Source organism: Lolium perenne, chromosome 4 (assembly GCF_019359855.2).
Source record: "Lolium perenne isolate Kyuss_39 chromosome 4, Kyuss_2.0, whole genome shotgun sequence".
NCBI lineage: Eukaryota > Viridiplantae > Streptophyta > Magnoliopsida > Poales > Poaceae > Lolium > Lolium perenne.
Genome location: NC_067247.2, coordinates 394,476,058 through 394,495,851, shown reverse-complemented (window position 1 = coordinate 394,495,851; position 19,794 = coordinate 394,476,058). Strand labels below are relative to the sequence as shown.

The 19,794-nt window shown below is 48.4% G+C and overlaps 1 long non-coding RNA gene across 2 annotated transcripts; it reads left to right on the top strand.

Moving 5' to 3' along the window:
* Window positions 1–17,898: 17,898 nt before the first annotated feature.
* LOC127297549 (uncharacterized) lies at window positions 17,899–19,363 on the top strand. Of its 2 annotated transcripts, XR_011744182.1 has the most exons (4): window positions 17,899–18,333; window positions 18,670–18,762; window positions 18,861–19,046; window positions 19,121–19,363. It is a non-coding gene; the product is annotated as an uncharacterized lncRNA (long non-coding RNA). The 2 variants fall into 2 exon arrangements; XR_007849233.1 differs by having other exon boundaries at window positions 18,861–19,363.
* The last annotated feature ends 431 nt before the right edge of the window (window positions 19,364–19,794 follow it).

Below are 19,794 nucleotides of genomic sequence, written 5' to 3'. Positions count from 1 at the left end.
AATTTTTTGTCGTGCGCTTATGCACGGCAAAGACCTCTGCCGTGCATAAGCGCGCGGCAAAGAACTCTGCCGTGCGCAAAGAGGCTTTGCACGGCAAAGGGGCGGATAAGGTGCGGATGAGGGGCTCCCGACCAACCACTTCTTCCCCACACGACACTGTCTATCTCCTCCTCTCCCGCGCGACCCCCTCCCCATCCACTTCCCCACGACGCCGCCGCCACCTCCTGCTCCTCCCAGCCGCCGCCGCCTAGCTCAGCCCTGGACCCCACCTCCCACGCACTCACCGCCGGCCTCGCTCCTTCCCCCGGCCCCGCGCGCCCTGGTCCTCCCCCATGTTGTCGCCGCCCCTTGCTCCTCCCCTGCCGTCCCCCCAGCAGCGCCGGGTCAGCTCCGGTGGCCACCACACCCAGCCTCCCGCGCACAGCCTCCACCACTGCTGCGCCCTCTGCCTCCCGAGCCCCTGCATATGTAAGGTATATTTAGCTAGTGTTAGATTTAGATGATTTTAGTGTATAGGATTTTAGTGTTAGATTTTAGTGTAGCTTTTAGATGATTTTAGTGTATAGATTTAGATGATTTTAGTGTATAGGATTTTAGATGATTTAGATGCATTTAGTGTATAAATTTAGATGATTTTAGTGTATAAATTTAGATGATTTTAGTGTATAGATTTTAGTGTAGATGATTTTATTGTATAGATGATTTTATTTAGGGAATTTCGTGTTCACTTGCATGACTATTTTATTTTCTCGCTATGCAGGTGATGCTTCGAGGTGGACACGGGGGGCGGCGTCGCGGGGGTGTTTGACGGGGGGCGGCGTCCTGAATCTTCTTCGACGATTCTCTCGCGCGTCTAGGGTATAAATCTCCCTCCCACCTTTACATGTACCTAGGTTTTTCTTTGTGTCTAGATAACCAAGTCTATCGCGATACTTAGGCGTCTCTTCCCGACCGTAAGGGTTACGCGGATAAATATGCATTAGTGGTCTCGCATATTATGAACCGTAACTCTTACGACATTTATCGGGATAGCCGGCGGATGCGTAGTTGGGTACGTTCTTCCTGCTCAACCCCGATCCGAGACAGGATTTCGGTAGCGCCTCCCCGTTGTTCTCCGGATGCACACCCCTCTCGGCTTTTTGCCGAGACGTGTATCGGGAGAGCAGTGGGGAGGTGCTGCCGAAATTCTGTCTCGGATCGGGGTAGAGCAGGGAGAACGTACTCAATCTACGGATCCGGTGGCTGCTAGGAGCCCACCTAGTAGAGTTTCAGGTTGATGCACGCGTAAAAAAAATAAAGATATGATGCATTTATTTCCTATTTGATATAAATGCTATGTTTGTCTGTTTTGGTGCTGATTAGAGGATGGATAATCGTGGCTGGATGTACGATGGCAGAATCAGTCAGTGGAACTATACTGATGAATGGGGAGAAAAGACCGAGCAGTTCGTGGATAGGGCGTTTGCCATCCCTAGCAGACCTAGAACAGTTTGGTGCCCTTGTAGTAAGTGCGCTAACGAAAAGCCACAGGACAAGGAAACTATGAGTCGAAACTATGAGTACTCACCTGATCAAGTCTGGGTTCACACCGTCCTACAAGATTTAGACTTACCATGGAGAAAAGGCAAAGAAACGTGCTAGGAAGGAGGTGCGGCAGATTCAACCTAGGGGAGAATATGACACTGGGTTTGATAGGTGCTTAGAAAACTTGGCTAATGGTAATGTTCCTGAAAGCCCTCATGTAGAGGCGGAGACACCTCAGGATGCGGAGACAAGTGAGGACCCGGAGGAAAACACAAAGGAGTATTATGAGGCCATGTTTGCTTCGCAGAAACCCCTACATGAAAATACAGAGGTTACCCAACTAGATGCCATCGCTCGCCTTATGGCCTTAAAGTGCCACATGAACTTGTGCAGAGATGGGTTCGATGAACTTCTGGTCGTCGTTGGCAGCATTCTGCCGAAAGGGCACCTCTTGCCGCAAAACTTCTACTATTCGACCAAATTGCTCAGTGACCTTAAGGTGTCATCTCAGCAGATACACGCTTGTCCAAAGGGATGCATGCTATTCAGAGAGGAGCATGCTGACACAAATTATTGCATCAAATGCAATTCCTCTAGGTACTTTGAGGTAGACCGCAATGGTGATGGTCAGAAGAGGCAGACCACGATTGCCAAGAATATCCTCCGCTATCTTCCAGTCCTACTGAGGATCCAGCGGCTCTTCATGACCGAGGATACTGCCCAGCAAATGAGGTGGGCCGTGGAAGGAAACAGATACACCGACAAGATGATACATCTGTCGAATGGTAGTGCATGGAAGAACTTTGTCAAGAAATTTCCACTGAAAGCAGGTGACCCGAGGAGCGTAGCAGTTGCGATATCAACCGATGGGTTCAATCCATATGGTATGTCGGCTGCAGTATACAGTTGTTGGCCAGTGTTTGTTATTCCCATGAACCTCCCCCCCGGCGTCTGCATGAGATCAGAGAACATGTTTGTGTTGATGATAATCCCAGGGCCCAAATACCCGGGTAAGAACATGAATGTGTACCTGGAACCGCTAGTGGATGACTTGGTTCGTGGCTGGGAAGGTCGCGGGATCCGAACATATGACGCATAAAAGAAGGAGTAATTCGATATGTATGTCTGGTACCACACGTCCCTGCATGGCCTGCCAACACGTGCTTTGTTCTGCAGGTGGTGTACACATGGGAAGTGGCCTTGCCCACAGTGCAGGCAGGCCGTGACTTTCTTCTGGCTAAACAAGGGACGCAAGTATTCATGCTTTGATGAAGCTCGACAGTTCCTTGAGCAGAGGCGTGGATACAGGAGTGATGTAAAGAGTTTCAAGAAAGGCCGTGTTGTCCGTGACCCGAAGCCAATTCTGAAGACCGGAACGGAAATCAAGGCCGAGTTAAATGCTCTTCAGCCTAGCCCTGATGGGAATGGTTTCTTGGGATATGGGGAGACGCACCAATGGACTCACAATCCGTGCTTATGGAAGCTCCCTTACTTTGAGTTTCTCGAGCTCCCACATAACATTGATGTAATGCACACCGAGAAGAATATCAGTGAAGCCATTTGGAGCACCATTGTGGACACTGAGAAGACGAAGGATAACATAAAGACTCGAATTGATCAAGAAAGGTGGTGCGATAGGCCGGAGTTGAACGTGCAGCCACCTCATGGTGCCAAAAAAAAATATGGACTAAGCCACACGCTCTGTTCTGCCTCACAAAGGCCCATAAAAGGGAGGTCTTCCAATGGATGAAGGACTCCTTGTTTTTCCCTGATGGGTTCGCAGCCAACTGGATGAGGAGTGTGAACTTGGAAACGTTGTGAGTACAAGGACTCAAGAGTCATGACTACCACATATGGCTTGAGCAGATAATGCCGGTGATGATTCGAGGCTATGTCCCTGAGCAGACTTGGCAAGTGCTATCGAGGTTGAGCTTTTTCTTCCGCCAGATTTGTGCTAGGGAGTTAGACACTAAAGTGATTGAGAAGCTGGATAAAGAGGCACCCGTGTTGCTTTGCGATCTAGAGAGGATCTTTCCTCCAGGGTTCTTTAATCCGATGCAACATATGATCTTGCACCTCGCGGAGGAATGCTTAAAGGGGGGGGGGGCGAATTGGGGCCGTTGGCAGTTTCCGCCCGAGAGAGAAACATAGAAGTTTCGTCAAATGACAGGCAATAAATGCAAGATCGAAGCATCCATAGCCGAGGCAGTACTTAACCTGGAGGTGTCAAACTTCACCACGAAGCACTATGATCCCAACATTCCCACAAAGCACAACCCGGTCCTCCATTACAATGCTGCCAACAATGAAGAAGTACCCAAGCTTAGCATCTTCATAGGGCTTGGTGGCAAGTCAAGTGGCTCGAAGCCGTACAGAACGAACCTACATGAGCGGACCTTGGTCCACTCATATGTCTTGAACACCATGGTGGAAGTGAAGCCATACATCAAGTAAGTGCTAACCATTTAGTTATTCGCAAACATTCACGGCCTTGATCCGCTCGTATGTTCGTGGCTAACTCTTCCTCTTTTCATCGGTATAGGCAATTCACGGCTATACATTGGAAGAATACCCACGGGGAGCCTACCCCAGAAGAATCCAAGGAAATTTTCGATAAGGGTGGCGCTTTCGGTTTCAGTAGCCGGTTCTGTGGTTTGGTACTATTCTATCCAAATTTGCTTGCACCTCCGACATTTATTGGTCATTTCTTGTTCTAAACTTCTCGTGCTAAACTTGTAGGCAAGAACTGACAAAGAGATGTAGTCAGAGCTAAGAAAATTGCTAGGGGCTTTGACCATTCCGTCAACACGTTCAACTCCTATGACGTGAACGGGTATCGCTTCCAGACCCATAAATACACAACAAGCCGGCCCAACGTGAAGACAATAAATAGCGGGGTGGTATGCCAAGGTGATGATGGGCTCCATTACTATGGAAGAGTCGAGGGTATATACGAGCTGAATTACTGGTTTCACAAAGGGCTAAATCCCGTCGTCTTCAAATGTCATTGGTTCGACCCACGTCGGGTGAGACGGGATCCTGAAATTGGGTTGGTCGAAGTTGAAAGAATCTCTGTTTATAAGGGAGAGGATGTGTACATTTTGGCTACCCAGGCCTTTCAAGTATTCTATCTCTCGTACGCGTGCAAAAACCCGGCAAAACATCTACATGGATGGGATATTGTGATGATGGTGAATTCACGCAATAGGCCGCCCCCGCCAAACAAGGACGATTACCGCCACGTAGACCCCTCAACAAAGAATGTCGAGTTTTATCAGGAAGAAGGGCTCCCCGATCATTTCACAATCGGCTTGCCAGCTGTCGATGACATGGTCTTAGACGATGAACAAGAAGATGCGGGCATGGATGAAGACAATGCAGAAGATGAAGCTGAGGATGTTTGTGCCCCGGAAGACCTGAGTTTGCTCGAGGCGTTCAGAGCAGGGATGGACCTCGATGCAGATGGACCACCTCCAGGTTTCATTGATGATTATTGGTTCGCCGAGCCTGATGACGATGACGAAACATGCCGTCCAATTACGGATGGCGACACAGGCTATTGATCTATGTAGTAGTAATTGTGAGGCTAGCCTATTTGTAATAACTCTGTGTAATAGTGATTGTACAGCTATGTTATTTGTAAGAACTCTGTGCTATGTTTGAGAGAACTCTATGTTAGCTATTTGTTGCTTCTACTAATGTTCATCTATTTGCATTATTGTTGCTTTCAGTAATATTCATCTACTTATATCTTTGTTGCTTTCACTAATATTCATCTCTTTACATTGCGTACTAATAAACCACTCTCTTCATTTGCGTTTGCAGGTGATTGAAACATGCCGCCAAAAAAAGGGGTGGCGGTCTTAAAAAGAAGCTCGCGGATTTGGTAGGTGCAGGGACTTCTTTGAGGCGGGGACGTCGTGGTGCTGCCCCCCTCCTAGCGCTCCCCCACTGCGGACACGTAGGAAGAATGCGACGCGGGAACTCACTCCTAGTCCTAGCCCCCCTCCCGCAGCCGAGGATGATGATGAGGTGGAGGATGGGAGTGAGGAGGACCAGGAGCACCACGGGGGTGGGGAGGAGGAGGAGGGTGGGGAGGACGAGCAGCACGGGGGTGGGGAGGACGAGCAGCACGGGTGTGGGGAGGAGGAGGAGAAGGATGAGGATGAGGGGCACGAGGAGGACCTCTCGGAGGATGAGGGCTTGGGGGACTTACCGTTTGAGCCTGATGTAAACCTTGTTTGGGAAGCGCCGGCAGAGGAGCAGTACGTTGCAGCTGTGGAGAGGCTGAGGCCACGTGATAAGAGGCCATATCAGCGTGGGAAGACACGGCTCCCCGAGCTGAGAACGTGGCCCTACAGCCATGTTGTTCTAGAGCCCGCTGGAAGGAGGTACATGTTAATTTTGGCATTTCGTTATCGCAATTTTGTCATTATCGAAATTATTATCACATACATATTGATGTTGTCGTTTCATGGTGCAGTTCGTTCAAGTATGAAGACCCGTTGCAGAAGCCGCCACGTGGGTACGCGAACATCCTTGGGGGTTGATACGTCTCCGACGTATCGATAATTTCTTATGTTCCATGCCACATTATTGATGTTATCTACATGTTTTATGCACACTTTATGTCATATTCGTGCATTTTCTGGAACTAACCTATTAACAAGATGCCGAAGTGCCGATTCTTTGTTTTAGCTGTTTTTGGTTTCGAAATCCTAGTAAGGAAATATTCTCGGAATTGGACGAAATCAAAGCCCGGGGGCCTATTTTCTCACGAAGCTTCCGGAAGTCCGAAGGAGAGACGAAGAGGGGCCACGGAGGGGCCACACCCTAGGGCGGCGCGGCCCCCTTGGCCGCGCGGCCCTGTGGTGTGGGGCCCCGTGCCGCCTCTTGACCTGCCCTTCCGCCTATAAAAAGTCTCCGTGACGAAACCCCCGATGCGAGAGCCACGATACGGAAAACCTTCCAGAGACGCCGCCGCCGCCGATCCCATCTCGGGGGATCCAGGAGATCGCCTCCGGCACCCTTCCGGAGAGGGGAATCATCTCCCGGAGGACTCTACGCCGCCATGGTCGCCTCCGGTGTGATGTGTGAGTAGTCTACCCCTGGACTATGGGTCCATAGCAGTAGCTAGATGGTTGTTTTCTCCCCATTGTGCTATCATTGTCGGATCTTGTGAGCTGCCTAACATGATCAAGATCATCTATCTGTAATTCTATATGTTGCGTTTGTTGGGATCCGATGAATAGAGAATACTTGTTATGTTGATTATCAAAGTTATATCTATGTGTTGTTTATGATCTTGCATGCTCTCCGTTACTAGTAGATACTCTGGCCAAGTTTTTGCTATTAACTCCAAGAGGGAGTACTTATGCTCGATAGTGGGTTCATGCCTGCATTGACACCAGGACGATGTGAGAAAGTTCTAAGGTTGTGTTGTGCTGTTGCCACTAGGGATAAAACATTAGTGCTATGTTCAAGGATGTAGTCACTAGTTACATTACGCACCATACTTAATGCAATTGTCTGTTGTTAGCAACTTAATGCGGAGGGGGTTCGGATGATAACTTTGAAGGTGGACTTTTTAGGCATAGATGCAGTTGGATGACGGTCTATGTACTTTGTCGTAATGCCCAATTAAATCTCACTATACTCATCATGATATGTATGTGCATGGTCATGCTCTCTTTATTTGTCAATTGCCCAACTGTAATTTGTTCACCCAACATGCTGTTCGTCTTATGGGAGAGACACCTCTAGTGAACTGTGGACCCCGGTCCAATTCTCTTTACTGAAATACAATCTACTGCAATACTTGTTCTACTGTTTTCTGCAAACAATCATCTTCCACACAATACGGTTAACTCTTTGTTACAGCAAGCCGGTGAGATTGACAACCTCACTGTTTCGTTGGGGCAAAGTACTTTGGTTGTGTTGTGCAGGTTCCACGTTGGCGCCGGAATCACTGGTGTTGCGCCGCACTACATCTCGCCGCCATCAACCTTCAACGTGCTTCTTGACTCCTACTGGTCCGATTAAACCTTGGTTTCTTACTGAGGGAAACTTGCCGCTGTGCGCATCACACCTTCCTCTTGGGGTTCCCAACGGACGTGCCAACCACACGCATCAAGCAAATTTCTGGCGCCGTTGCCGGGGAGATCAAGACACGCTACAAGGGGAGTCTCCACTTCTCAATCTCTTTACTTTGTTTTTGTCTTGCTTAGTTTTATTTACTACTTTGTTTGCTGCACTAAATCAAAATACAAAAAAAATTAGTTGCTACTTTTACTTTATTTGCTGTCGTGTTTGCCATATTAAAAACACAAAAAAATTAGTTACTTGTTTTACTTTACTTAATATCATGCATGTTTTTATTTCACTAGTTAAGCATAATGGAAAACAACAAAAATATGAGAGATCTTTATGAACTTTATCTTGAATTAGGACATGATGTATTTGAAGAGAGAATTAAAAAACCCATGGAACTTTATATGCATGCTAATGGGAATGTTATTACTATGAATGCTTTGAACACCATTGTTGCTAATGCCATGGAAAATTCTAAGCTTGGGGAAGCTGGCTCTGATGAGCATGATCTTTTTAGTCCCCCAAGCATTGAGGAGAAAATTTTCTTTTATGATTACAATACGCCTCCTATATATGATGATAGCCACTTTGTTGAATTTGCTCCCACTACAACTAATAAAATTGATTATGCTTATGTGGAGAGTAATAATTTTATGCATGAGACTCATGATAAGAATGCTTTATGTGATAGTTATATTGTTGAGTTTGCTCATGATACTACTGAAAGTTATTATGAGAGAGGAAAATATGGTTGTAGAAATTTTCATGTTACTAAAATGCCTCTCTATATGCTGAAATTTTTGAAGCTACACTTGTTTTATCTTCCTATGCTTGTCACGTTGCTCTTCATGAACTTGTTTATTTACAAGATTCCTATGCATAGGAAGCATGTTAGACTTAAATGTGTTTTGAATTTGCCTCTTGATGCTCTCTTTTGCCTCAAATACTATTTCTTGCGAGTGCATCATTAAAATTACTGAGCCCATCTTAATGGCTATAAAGAAAGCACTTCTTGGGAGATAACCCATGTGTTTATTTTACTACAGTACTTTGTTTTTATTTTGTGTCTTGGAAGTTGTTTACTACTGTAGCAACCTCTCCTTATCTTAGTTTAGTGTTTTGTTGTGCCAAGTTAAGCCGTTGATAGAAAAGTAAGTACTAGATTTGGATTACTGCACAGTTCCAGATTTCTTTGCTGTCACGAATCTGAGTCCACCTCCCTGTAGGTAGCTCAGAAAATTAAGCCAATTTACGTGCATGATCCTCAGATATGTACGCAACTTTCATTCAATTTGAGCATTTTCATTTGAGCAAGTCTGGTGCCATTTTAAAATTCGTCAATACGAACTGTTCTGTTTTGACAGATTCTGCCTTTTATTTCGCATTGCCTCTTTTGCTATGTTGGATGAATTTCTTTGATCCATTAATGTCCAGTAGCATTATGCAATGTCCAGAAGTGTTAAGAATGATTGTGTCACCTCTGAATATGTCAATTTATATTGTGCACTAACCCTCTAATGAGTTGTTTCGAGTTTGGTGTGGAGGAAGTTTTCAAGGATCAAGAGAGGAGTATGATGCAACATGATCAAGGAGAGTGAAAGCTCTAAGCTTGGGGATGCACCCGGTGGTTCACCCCTGCATATATCAAGAAGACTCAAGCGTCTAAGCTTGGGGATGCCCAAGGCATCCCCTTCTTCATCGACAACATTATCAGGTTCCTCCCCTGAAACTATATTTTTATTCCATCACATCTTATGTGCTTTTTCTTGGAGCGTCGGTTTGTTTTTGTTTTTGTTTTGTTTGAATAAAATGGATCCTAGCATTCACTTTATGGGAGAGAGACACGCTCCGCTGTAGCATATGGACAAGTATGTCCTTGGTTTCTACTCATAGTATTCATGGCGAAGTTTCTCCTTCGTTAAATTGTTATATGGTTGGAATTGGAAAATGATACATGTAGTAATTGCTATAAATGTCTTGGGTAATGTGATACTTGGCAATTGTTGTGCTCATGATTAAGCTCTTGCATCATATGCTTTGCACCCATTAATGAAGAAATACATAGAGCATGCTAAAATTTGGTTTGCATATTTGGTTTCTCTAAGGTCTAGATAATTTCTAGTTTTGAGTTTGAACAACAAGGAAGACGGTGTAGAGTCTTATAATGTTTTCAATATGTCTTTTATGTGAGTTTTGCTGCACCGGTTCATCCTTGTGTTTGTTTCAAATAAACCTTGCTAGCCTAAACCTTGTATCGAGAGGGAATACTTCTCATGCATCCAAATACTTGAGCCAACCACTATGCCATTTGTGTCCACCATATCTACCTACTACATGGTATTTTCCGCCATTCCAAAGTAAATTGCTTGAGTGCTACCTTTAAAATTCCATCATTCACTTTTGCAATATATAGCTCATGGGACAAATAGCTTAAAAACTATTGTGGTATTGAATATGTAATTATGCACTTTATCTCTTATTAAGTTGCTTGTTGTGCGATAACCATGTTCACTGGGGACGCTATCAACTATTCATTGTTGAATTTCATGTGAGTTGCTATGCATGTCCGTCTTGTCTGAAGTAAGAGAGATCTACCACCATATGGTTAAGCATGCATATGTTAGAGAAGAACATTGGGCCGCTAACTAAAGCCATGCTCCATGGTGGAAGTTTCAGTTTTGGACAACAATCCTCAAATCTCAAATGAGAAAATTATTAATTGTTGGTATATGCTTATGCATAAAAGAGGAGTCCATTATCTGTTGTCTATGTTGTCCCGGTATGGATGTCTAAGTTGAAGAATAATCAATAGCGAGAAATCCAATGCGAGCTTTCTCCTTAGACCTTTGTACAGGCGGCATAGAGGTACCCCTTTGTGACACTTGGTAAAAACAATGCATTGTGATGATCCGGTAGTCCAAGCTAATTAGGACAAGGTGCGGGCACTATTAGTACACTATGCATGAGGCTTGCAACTTATAAGATATAATTTACATGATGCATATGCTTTATTACTACCGTTGACAAAATTGTTTCATGTTTTCAAAATCAAAGCTCTAGCACAAATATAGCAATCGATGCTTTTCCTCTATGGAGGACCATTCTTTTACTTTCAATGTTGAGTCAGTTCACCTATTTCTCTCCACCTCAAGAAGCAAACACTTGTGTGAACTGTGCATTGATTGCTACATACTTGCTTATTGCACTTATTATATTACTCTATGTTGACAATATCCATGAGATATACATGTTACAAGTTGAAAGCAACCGCTGAAACTTAATCTTCTTTTGTGTTGCTTCAATACCTTTACTTTGAATTATTGCTTTATGAGTTAACTCTTATGCAAGACTTAATTGATGCTTGTCTTGAAGTGCTATTCATGAAAAGTCTTTGCTATATGATTCACTTGTTTACTCATGTCATATACATTGTTTCGATCGCTGCATTCACTACATATGCTTTACAAATAGTATGATCAAGATTATGATGGCATGTCACTCCAGAAATTATCTCTGTTATCGTTTTACCTGCTCGGGACGAGCAGAACTAAGCTTGGGGATGCTGATACGTCTCCGACGTATCGATAATTTCTTATGTTCCATGCCACATTATTGATGTTATCTACATGTTTTATGCACACTTTATGTCATATTCGTGCATTTTCTGGAACTAACCTATTAACAAGATGCCGAAGTGCCGATTCTTTGTTTCTGCTGTTTTTGGTTTCAGAAATCCTAGTAAGGAAATATTCTCGGAATTGGACGAAATCAAAGCCCAGGGGCCTATTTTCTCACGAAGCTTCCAGAAGTCCGAAGGAGAGACGAAGAGGGGCCACGGAGGGGCCACACCCTAGGGCGGCACGGCCCCCCCCTTGGCCGCGCGGCCCTGTGGTGTGGGGCCCCCGTGCCGCCTCTTGACCTGCCCTTCCGCCTATAAAAAGTCTCCGTGACGAAACCCCGGTGCATCGAGAGCCACGATACGGAAAACCTTCCCGAGAGACGCCGCCGCCGCCGATCCCATCTCGGGGATCCAGGAGATCGCCTCCGGCACCCTGCCGGAGAGGGGAATCATCTCCCGGAGGACTCTACGCCGCCATGGTCGCCTCCGGTGTGATGTGTGAGTAGTCTACCCCTGGACTATGGGTCCATAGCAGTAGCTAGATGGTTGTTTTCTCCCCATTGTGCTATCATTGTCGGATCTTGTGAGCTGCCTAACATGATCAAGATCATCTATCTGTAATTCTATATGTTGCGTTTGTTGGGATCCGATGAATAGAGAATACTTGTTATGTTGATTATCAAAGTTATATCTATGTGTTGTTTATGATCTTGCATGCTCTCCGTTACTAGTAGATACTCTGGCCAAGTTTTTGCTATTAACTCCAAGAGGGAGTACTTATGCTCGATAGTGGGTTCATGCCTGCATTGAAAATTGTGACAGTGACAGAAAGTTCTAAGGTTGTGTTGTGCTGTTGCCACTAGGGATAAAACATTAGTGCTATGTTCAAGGATGTAGTCACTAGTTACATTACGCACCATACTTAATGCAATTGTCTGTTGTTAGCAACTTAATACTGGAGGGGGTTCGGATGATAACCTGAAGGTGGACTTTTTAGGCATAGATGCAGTTGGATGACGGTCTATGTACTTTGTCGTAATGCCCAATTAAATCTCACTATACTCATCATGATATGTATGTGCATGGTCATGCTCTCTTTATTTGTCAATTGCCCAACTGTAATTTGTTCACCCAACATGCTGTTCGTCTTATGGGAGAGACACCTCTAGTGAACTGTGGACCCCGGTCCAATTCTCTTTACTGAAATACAATCTACTGCAATACTTGTTCTACTGTTTTCTGCAAACAATCATCTTCCACACAATACGGTTAACTCTTTGTTACAGCAAGCCGGTGAGATTGACAACCTCACTGTTTCGTTGGGGCAAAGTACTTTGGTTGTGTTGTGCAGGTTCCACGTTGGCGCCGGAATCACTGGTGTTGCGCCGCACTACATCTCGCCGCCATCAACCTTCAACGTGCTTCTTGACTCCTACTGGTCCGATTAAACCTTGGTTTCTTACTGAGGGAAACTTGCCGCTGTGCGCATCACACCTTCCTCTTGGGGTTCCCAACGGACGTGCCAACCACACGCATCAGGGGTCTACTTAGAAGGTATTTCCCTGGGCTAGTCGATCTCCCTACTGGTGGCCGCGACGTAGCTTGGAGGTGGGCGCACTACAGGCTCGCTCCAGATCCTCTTGGGAGGTACGATAGCATGAAGGATGTGGTTGTTCGCAAATTTTGGGTACGTGACTTTTGACTTCTTCCCATTCATACACTCTCCTTGGTTGACAATAATTGCACTAATGCCCCTTGTTTTACCTATGTGCATGGTTGCAGAAATACTTCAAGAGGGCCGAGGGTAAGGAAATTGCGTGCGATGATGTCCTACACCAGATGGCAAGGACGAGGGTGACTGGCATGCACTACGAGGCACGTATTCAGTGCGTCCGCAACTGGCACGCCGATCGCTTCGTTCATATGACTAAGGAGGACGCTCGCGACACGCTCATGGCACCGTGGCAGTACCTGCAGGTATTTGCATTTATGTGTTATTGATTTCTTTATCGCCATGTAGTTTATTTTACCATAATGGGTTTATCTTGTGTATGTAGAACCCTCCTTAGTACGTCGGCAACGACGAAAACTGCTTTCTGGCGATGGTCATGTGGTGGACATGCCCCCAGTACCTCAAGAAGCACAAGGAGGGCAAGCTGAAGCGGCAAGAGATGCGAGGTGGATCGCATATCCAAGGCAGCATCCCCATCTCTCTTCACAGGCAGGCCGAGGTGAGCAAATTGTTCCTTCATTCTTTCAATTCACGTTATATATTGTTAACTCTGCAAGGGTGTGCCACTTCACTTAATTACATGTTCTCTTTTGCAGGAAGTCAGGACAGGAGCGAAGCCAAACGTCTTTAGCTTGCTAAAAAAGATGAAGCAAAGGAAGACGTTGCATCCTGAGACGGGGTCCATATGGGTTAACCCGCAATCCGAGACCCAGTGTACGGCGTATGTCTCGAAGTTCAAGCAGAAGCACGGCTAGAGCTCCAACCCAGAGGCTGAGGACATTGACCCTGAGGTTGCGGTGCTTGCGGGAGAAGGCATGAAGCATGGCCGCCTATGGCTTGGTGACGGGTGGGTCGACCCAGCGACTATTCCATCTCTCCGCCAGATCCGCCGTGGTCGTAAGAGCGGCCAGCCTCAGGTAGAGACCCGGCCACGGGCTCGGATCTAGCTGTCGAGCAGTTACAGGTATGTTCTTTCTCGGGCCTCTACGTTTCTTTACATGCTTTCCATTGAAATATTAATGACATCGCGACAACACAACGTAGGCGGAGATGGCAGCAAGGGAACAGGAGGCCCAGGAGCGGCAGGCGCATCTGGAGCAGCAGGTTAGGGACTACCAGCAGCAGCAGGCATAGATGATGCAGCAGATGCAGCAGCAGCAGATGATGCAGACGCACCAGCAACAAATGACCTGGATGATGAACCAGGCCAATCTATCTTCTCCACCGGGGAGTGGGCTTCCTCTTCCTCCTTACACCTTGTCGTGGGTAAGTGGTTAAGTCCATATCTCCATCTTATCTTCTCTTGTCTTATTGACTAATCATATCACCATCAACAGATGGAGCCCGGTGACACCTTTCACCGTGAACAACACGAACATCATCTGGAACCTGATCCCCAGTGAGTCCTCCTACACTTGTGCCCACCCTGCTTCTAGGTTGTAGAATGCCATGACACCATGTTCAATTCCATGTCAATATGCAAATGCTAGTACTTGTTGAAGTGGAGCCATGGAGCCATGCTTGTAGAATGCCACCATGTTCAATTCTCATGTCATGATTTCCTTTTCACCTTGTAGGAGAACGACAAGGCGATGACGATGATGCCATGGGAAGCAATGGAGGAGGACAAGGTTGATGGCATGGATTCTATGAACTCGTCATCGTGCTCTTGTCGTTGTTCGATATGCACTTGTCGTTGTTGCAATGGATTGTATGCACTTGTAATGGATTGTAATGGACATTGCTATTTAACTTGTATGGATGGACTATGTAATGGATTGTATGCATGGACTATGTGTAGAAGTGACAATGGAGTATAGGAGTACTTAATTACTGCCGGTGCTTCTCAACCATGCATACAATGATATTTGTGTGGAAGTGACAGTAATATTTGTGTGGAAGTGACAAGAGTTATTACTGTTGTTGTGTTTATAGGAGTGCAAATGTTTAATAATGATATTGTAAATATTTAATATTGGCAAAAATCTGGTGTGGCACAACAATTAATAAGGAGAGAGGTTTGAGTACTAGATATGGTATCACGCAAAACTAGAAACTTGATGTCAAATACATCATGTACACAGATTTGCATTGAGATTCTACAAAACATTAAATATGATAAAATTAGTATGATACTACATTATTATACTACTATACGTTATAGAGGAGTATTATATGCATGATACTAGTGCATGATAATTAATTGTAACTAGTCTAAGGCTGTGCCGGGCGAGCTCTTCATGGAATCATATGTCATTGAAAGACTCGTAGCCAGACTCGATCATAGATCAGGTCAGAGCATCTTCAGCCGTCTCCCCAGGAAGACCTCTAGGACGTCTTTTTTTCATCCGGATGTACGAAAACGGCCTAGTCGCGCCCCCGGATCCTCGTTTTCGTCCGGATTTGGGCTTTCATCCATCCGGGGAGCCCAGGTCATCCCCGGCCTCCCGGGGAGCGCTCGGGGACTCCGGACGAAACGAAAGCGCGGGAAACGCCGAGAAAACTTCCCGCGCGTCTGGTGGCCCCGACTTGTCGGAGAGAAAGTCCGATCGTCGTCCTCATCGCATCGTCTTTCACGCGCTGTAAAAGCCTCCCGTTGGTCAGTCTTCACCGGACGCGTAGCTTCCACACGGCGAGTTAATGCCGTCGCCTCGGTTTCACGCGTGTCGCCCTCTATTTATCGCCGAACTACCGCGTCTGGCCGCATTCACCACGCCGTCTCCCTGTTCTCACACCACCAATCTTCCCCAATCCCATCGAGCGAGAGCTAGCGGCGATAAGCAATGGCGAACGACGGCGCGGCGAACAATGACTTCGGCCGCCGCTCTCTCCACCAATGGGAGGGGCGGCTCCTGCACGCGTCGGGCTACCCTACGCCGCCGGACTTCCGCGCGCCCGGAGGATGGCGACTCAGCGCGGGCGGCGTACCGATCGCGCCGCCGCCGATCTATCGCGCAACCCTGGAGGTGGAGATCGACGCAGTGCTCGTCACTCTCAGTGACGAGTAGCGCTCGGAGGAGCGCTTCTGGCCGGACAATTACGAGGCGTGGACGCACTTCTTCCGACAGAGGTACGAACGCGAACTCGCCCAGTACGACGGGCCTCCTCCCCCTCCAGCTAGGAACAACGTCGCCGGCCACCGCCGCTGGTGGAGCACGCCTGGCCGCACCCTCGAGAATGTGCTCGCACACATCGAGGGTGGGAACTCCCCCGTTCTGGGGATGCCGCCGCCGGTGGTGGCTACCGTGTCGCGCCGACACGGTAGCTCCTGGACGCCGAGGAGGATGGCGCCGTCCTCCTCCTCGTCTGGGTCGAGATCCGTGTCCAGGTCCGGCGGATTGGCTCCTCCGCCGTCGACACCGCGCTTCGTCAAGAAGGAGCCGGTGTCTCCGCCGCCAACCAGAGGGCGCAGCAGCGGCGCCCTCGTCATCCGCGACCAACCTTCCTCTCCCTCGCGCGCCGCAAGAGGAAGTCGTCGAAGAAGGAGGCCGCCTTCGTCGCCGCCGCGAACCAGCTCGCCGAGGAGGAGGCCAAGCGCGCCGAAGACGCCGCGGTGGAGGAGGCAATCGCCAGGTCGCTCAACGACCTGGTCCCCGCCGACAACGCGCTCCCCATCGACGCCGCGCTCGACTGGTCCAGGCGCGACTGGGAGCGGCAGGAGGCGGAGCAGCAACGTCGCCTGCTGGACCTGGCTGCCGCTCGGCAACGCGCCATCCGCGCCGCCGCACCGGCCGCCGCAACAAACGTCGCGCCCAAGCCCGTCGACGTGATCAAGCTCGAGGAGAGCAGCGACGACCAGCTCTACCGGCCGACGCCGCCACGCGCCGGCGACCCTAGCCAGGGTTCTAGCCGCTGGTACGAGGCGCCGCCGGCCGAGGACGCCGGCACCTCGAGCGACGATGACGACTGTGGCGACTACACGGCCTTCTACCGCCATTTCGGCATGTAGAAGGCCGCTATTAATTTTAGTTTATGTTTCCATGTGGCCGAATTCAAATATATGTACGAATTTGGCCTATATACTATATATGTATGAACTCGCCTATATATGTTAAATATCTTTAAATTTCGTTTATGTTTGAACGAATTTCGCCTTGTTTTATCTGAATTCGCCGTTTTTTGTCAAACCTTTTCATCCATCCTGGACTCGCCGTTGGGAAAATGAGCCTCCCCAAGCCAAAAAAAAATACATCCATCCGGCGCTAAATAGCACCGGATTTCGGCCTGGGGAGCCCAACGCTGGAGATGCTCTCACATTGGAGGTGCTCCCCAGACTCCAGTTGGGAGTAAAATAGTAAATCCAGCTAGTGTATCATCTATCAATTGCATGCACTTGTTGCGCGATGCTTTGGCCAGCTGTGCAAGTGCTTGGATGGGCTGTTTTAGGTGAAGCTTTACCCACAGCAATGCACGGGCTATGCATCATACTAGCTGAAGAGTCCCCACCATTAATCTCCCGATCAATTCTTCCTATAAATGTTGCAAGACTACTCAGCCATCCAGGGGGTCTGAGAGGGGCAAAACAATCCTGGTCGCTCGTTTCTACTGCTACAGTGAATTTTACATCCCACTTTCTACCTCAGCCGTTAGATTCAGTAATTTCTTTCTCACCCTTCCCTGCTCATTCTGAGTTCGTGACGCCTGGGCCCGTGCGTGCTTGGGGCCACTCGTCTGGGACTGCGAGCGTTCCTGCTCGCGTCCGCGAGAAACCCAAAAACGGTGAAACCCTAGCCATCTGAGAGCCTCTCTCTCCTCTCCAATCCCGTGCCCACTCTTCTCCCCGAATCCCCGCTCCTCTCCTCCTCCCGAATCCGCCGCCTTCTCTCGCTTTCTCTCCCGCTGTGCTGGTCGTGGACGGTGAGCGGCGGGCGCGGGCGGCTTCCCGGAGGAGTCTAGCGGCGCGGGCGGCGAGGCGAGGAGGCGCTCGAGGTCGAGCTCGCGCCGTCTCACCCTCCCGGCCGCATATGCGGGCACAACGGCAGCGGCTGCCTCAGGAGAGGAGGATGCGGCGGCGGTCCTTGGTGCGGGACATCCGCTCGAACTGGCGCGGGGAGACTGGATGAACCGACGGCGGCGAGGCTCGAGATCCCCCGCCTCATCCTTCCCTGCCTCTGCACCCGACGATGACGGCCCAGCCATGTTATTTGGGCGAGGAGGCAACAGATCGGGAGATCTATCCTTCCCTGGTGCTTGCGACGGCGGCGGCAACCGGCGGTAACAGCCAGCAGGGCCCTGACAACCAGGTACAGCGCTCCTTTCTTTTACGAGCACAAACTGCGCCGCGTGACACACCCAGGTACTGATCTTCAACCAAAGGGCAGCGGTAACCGGCGACCGGCGGCCAGCGGCGACCGGCGACCACAACCAGGTACTGATCTTCTTTTTCCCCGGCCATATCGCTCGATTTTAGTCGCACGCTACAGGCGCTCGCTCTCTTCCCCGTCCTCAACCACATCCGCTCGTCCTCTCATCTCCCTTATGCACGATTGAAAGCATGATTGAACACGCATGGGGTTTGCAGCAAAATGGAAATGTTTGCCTCAACTTTATGGTTTGCTTCGTCAGACTGCAACGTGTATGTAGAGTTGCATTTTCGGTCAGACTGAAATTGCGAATTTTCCCCTTCAGATTCAAGATTATGTTTGCCCCAACTTTGTGGAATCATTTCTTTGTACCCCATGTTTACGTTGGTTATCTCTACCAGACTACAAAAATTCAGCATCTTGCTTCCTTGCCGTCCACACTTCCATGGTGCCACCTCGACCTCACGGATCTTGCCAATGGCTATGACGCCAAGGTGAGCGTCTCCCTCTATTCTCGGATCTGCCATGTCTGCTGGTTCACTACCCACGCCCCTTTCTTGTTCGTCAAAGTTTGATTTGTTCATACTTTCAGGTCCTGCATGTGAACTGTTTGATGAAATTCGTCTGTGCCAATTCTTTATTGCTGCTCATGAAGCAGCTGCCGGCCAAGCAGAGATATTTATAATGTGACGGACTGCTGCCGGAAGAAAAAGAAGACAACGGCATCGCTGCCACATGGGATCTCCTTCTATGACGCTGTCGTGCTGGGTTTTGTTAGGTCTGTGCTCAGCGCTGTTCATTTTCTCTAAAAAGACTTTGAGACACATCTTGTTGAATTTGTATAGCTTTCAGCTGGGAAGGACACCAACATGGTTATAGACTTATAGCTGTTGCTCTTGGACTTGGGATATGAATCGTTGGGTGTTAAAAGCACTTCATAGCAGCTTGGTCATACCATGGATTCTTTGGAAGCTCTTTTCAGAAGCAGAGAGAGTGTACTACACTGGAGGATTAAAAGATCTTCGCAATATTTGCTTTCTCAATGTTAACCTGTAGGTATCTCCTACTCTTCAATGAATCTGTATTATGGTGTTCTTTATGTGTAGTATCATCCACTACGGGGACGACCTGCTACACCGACGGCCCCGCACCGTCGGCACAACAACGTTCACCGTCGGCACCGTCTCTGCCGACGGTCACCGTCGGCGTCTCCCCGTCGGCACAGCAGGCGTCGGGGTCTGCGCGTGCACCGTCGGCACAGAACTTCACCGTCGGCACAGCCGTACGCCGACGGCTGGACGGTGGCCGTCGGCCGTCTCATCGTCGGCACAGCCAACCAGCCGTCACGCCGGCGCCGTCAACGTCCCAAGCTGTGCCGACGGTGTAACCGTCGGCACAATTTTCTTTTTTTTTTCCCAGAATGGCGGCAAAACGGTGGCTATTCAAACTGGAAAATCGCGCGAAACTGGGCCTGGCTGTGCTGACGGTGACACCGTCGGCACAGACCCTGCCATTTGGCACAGCTA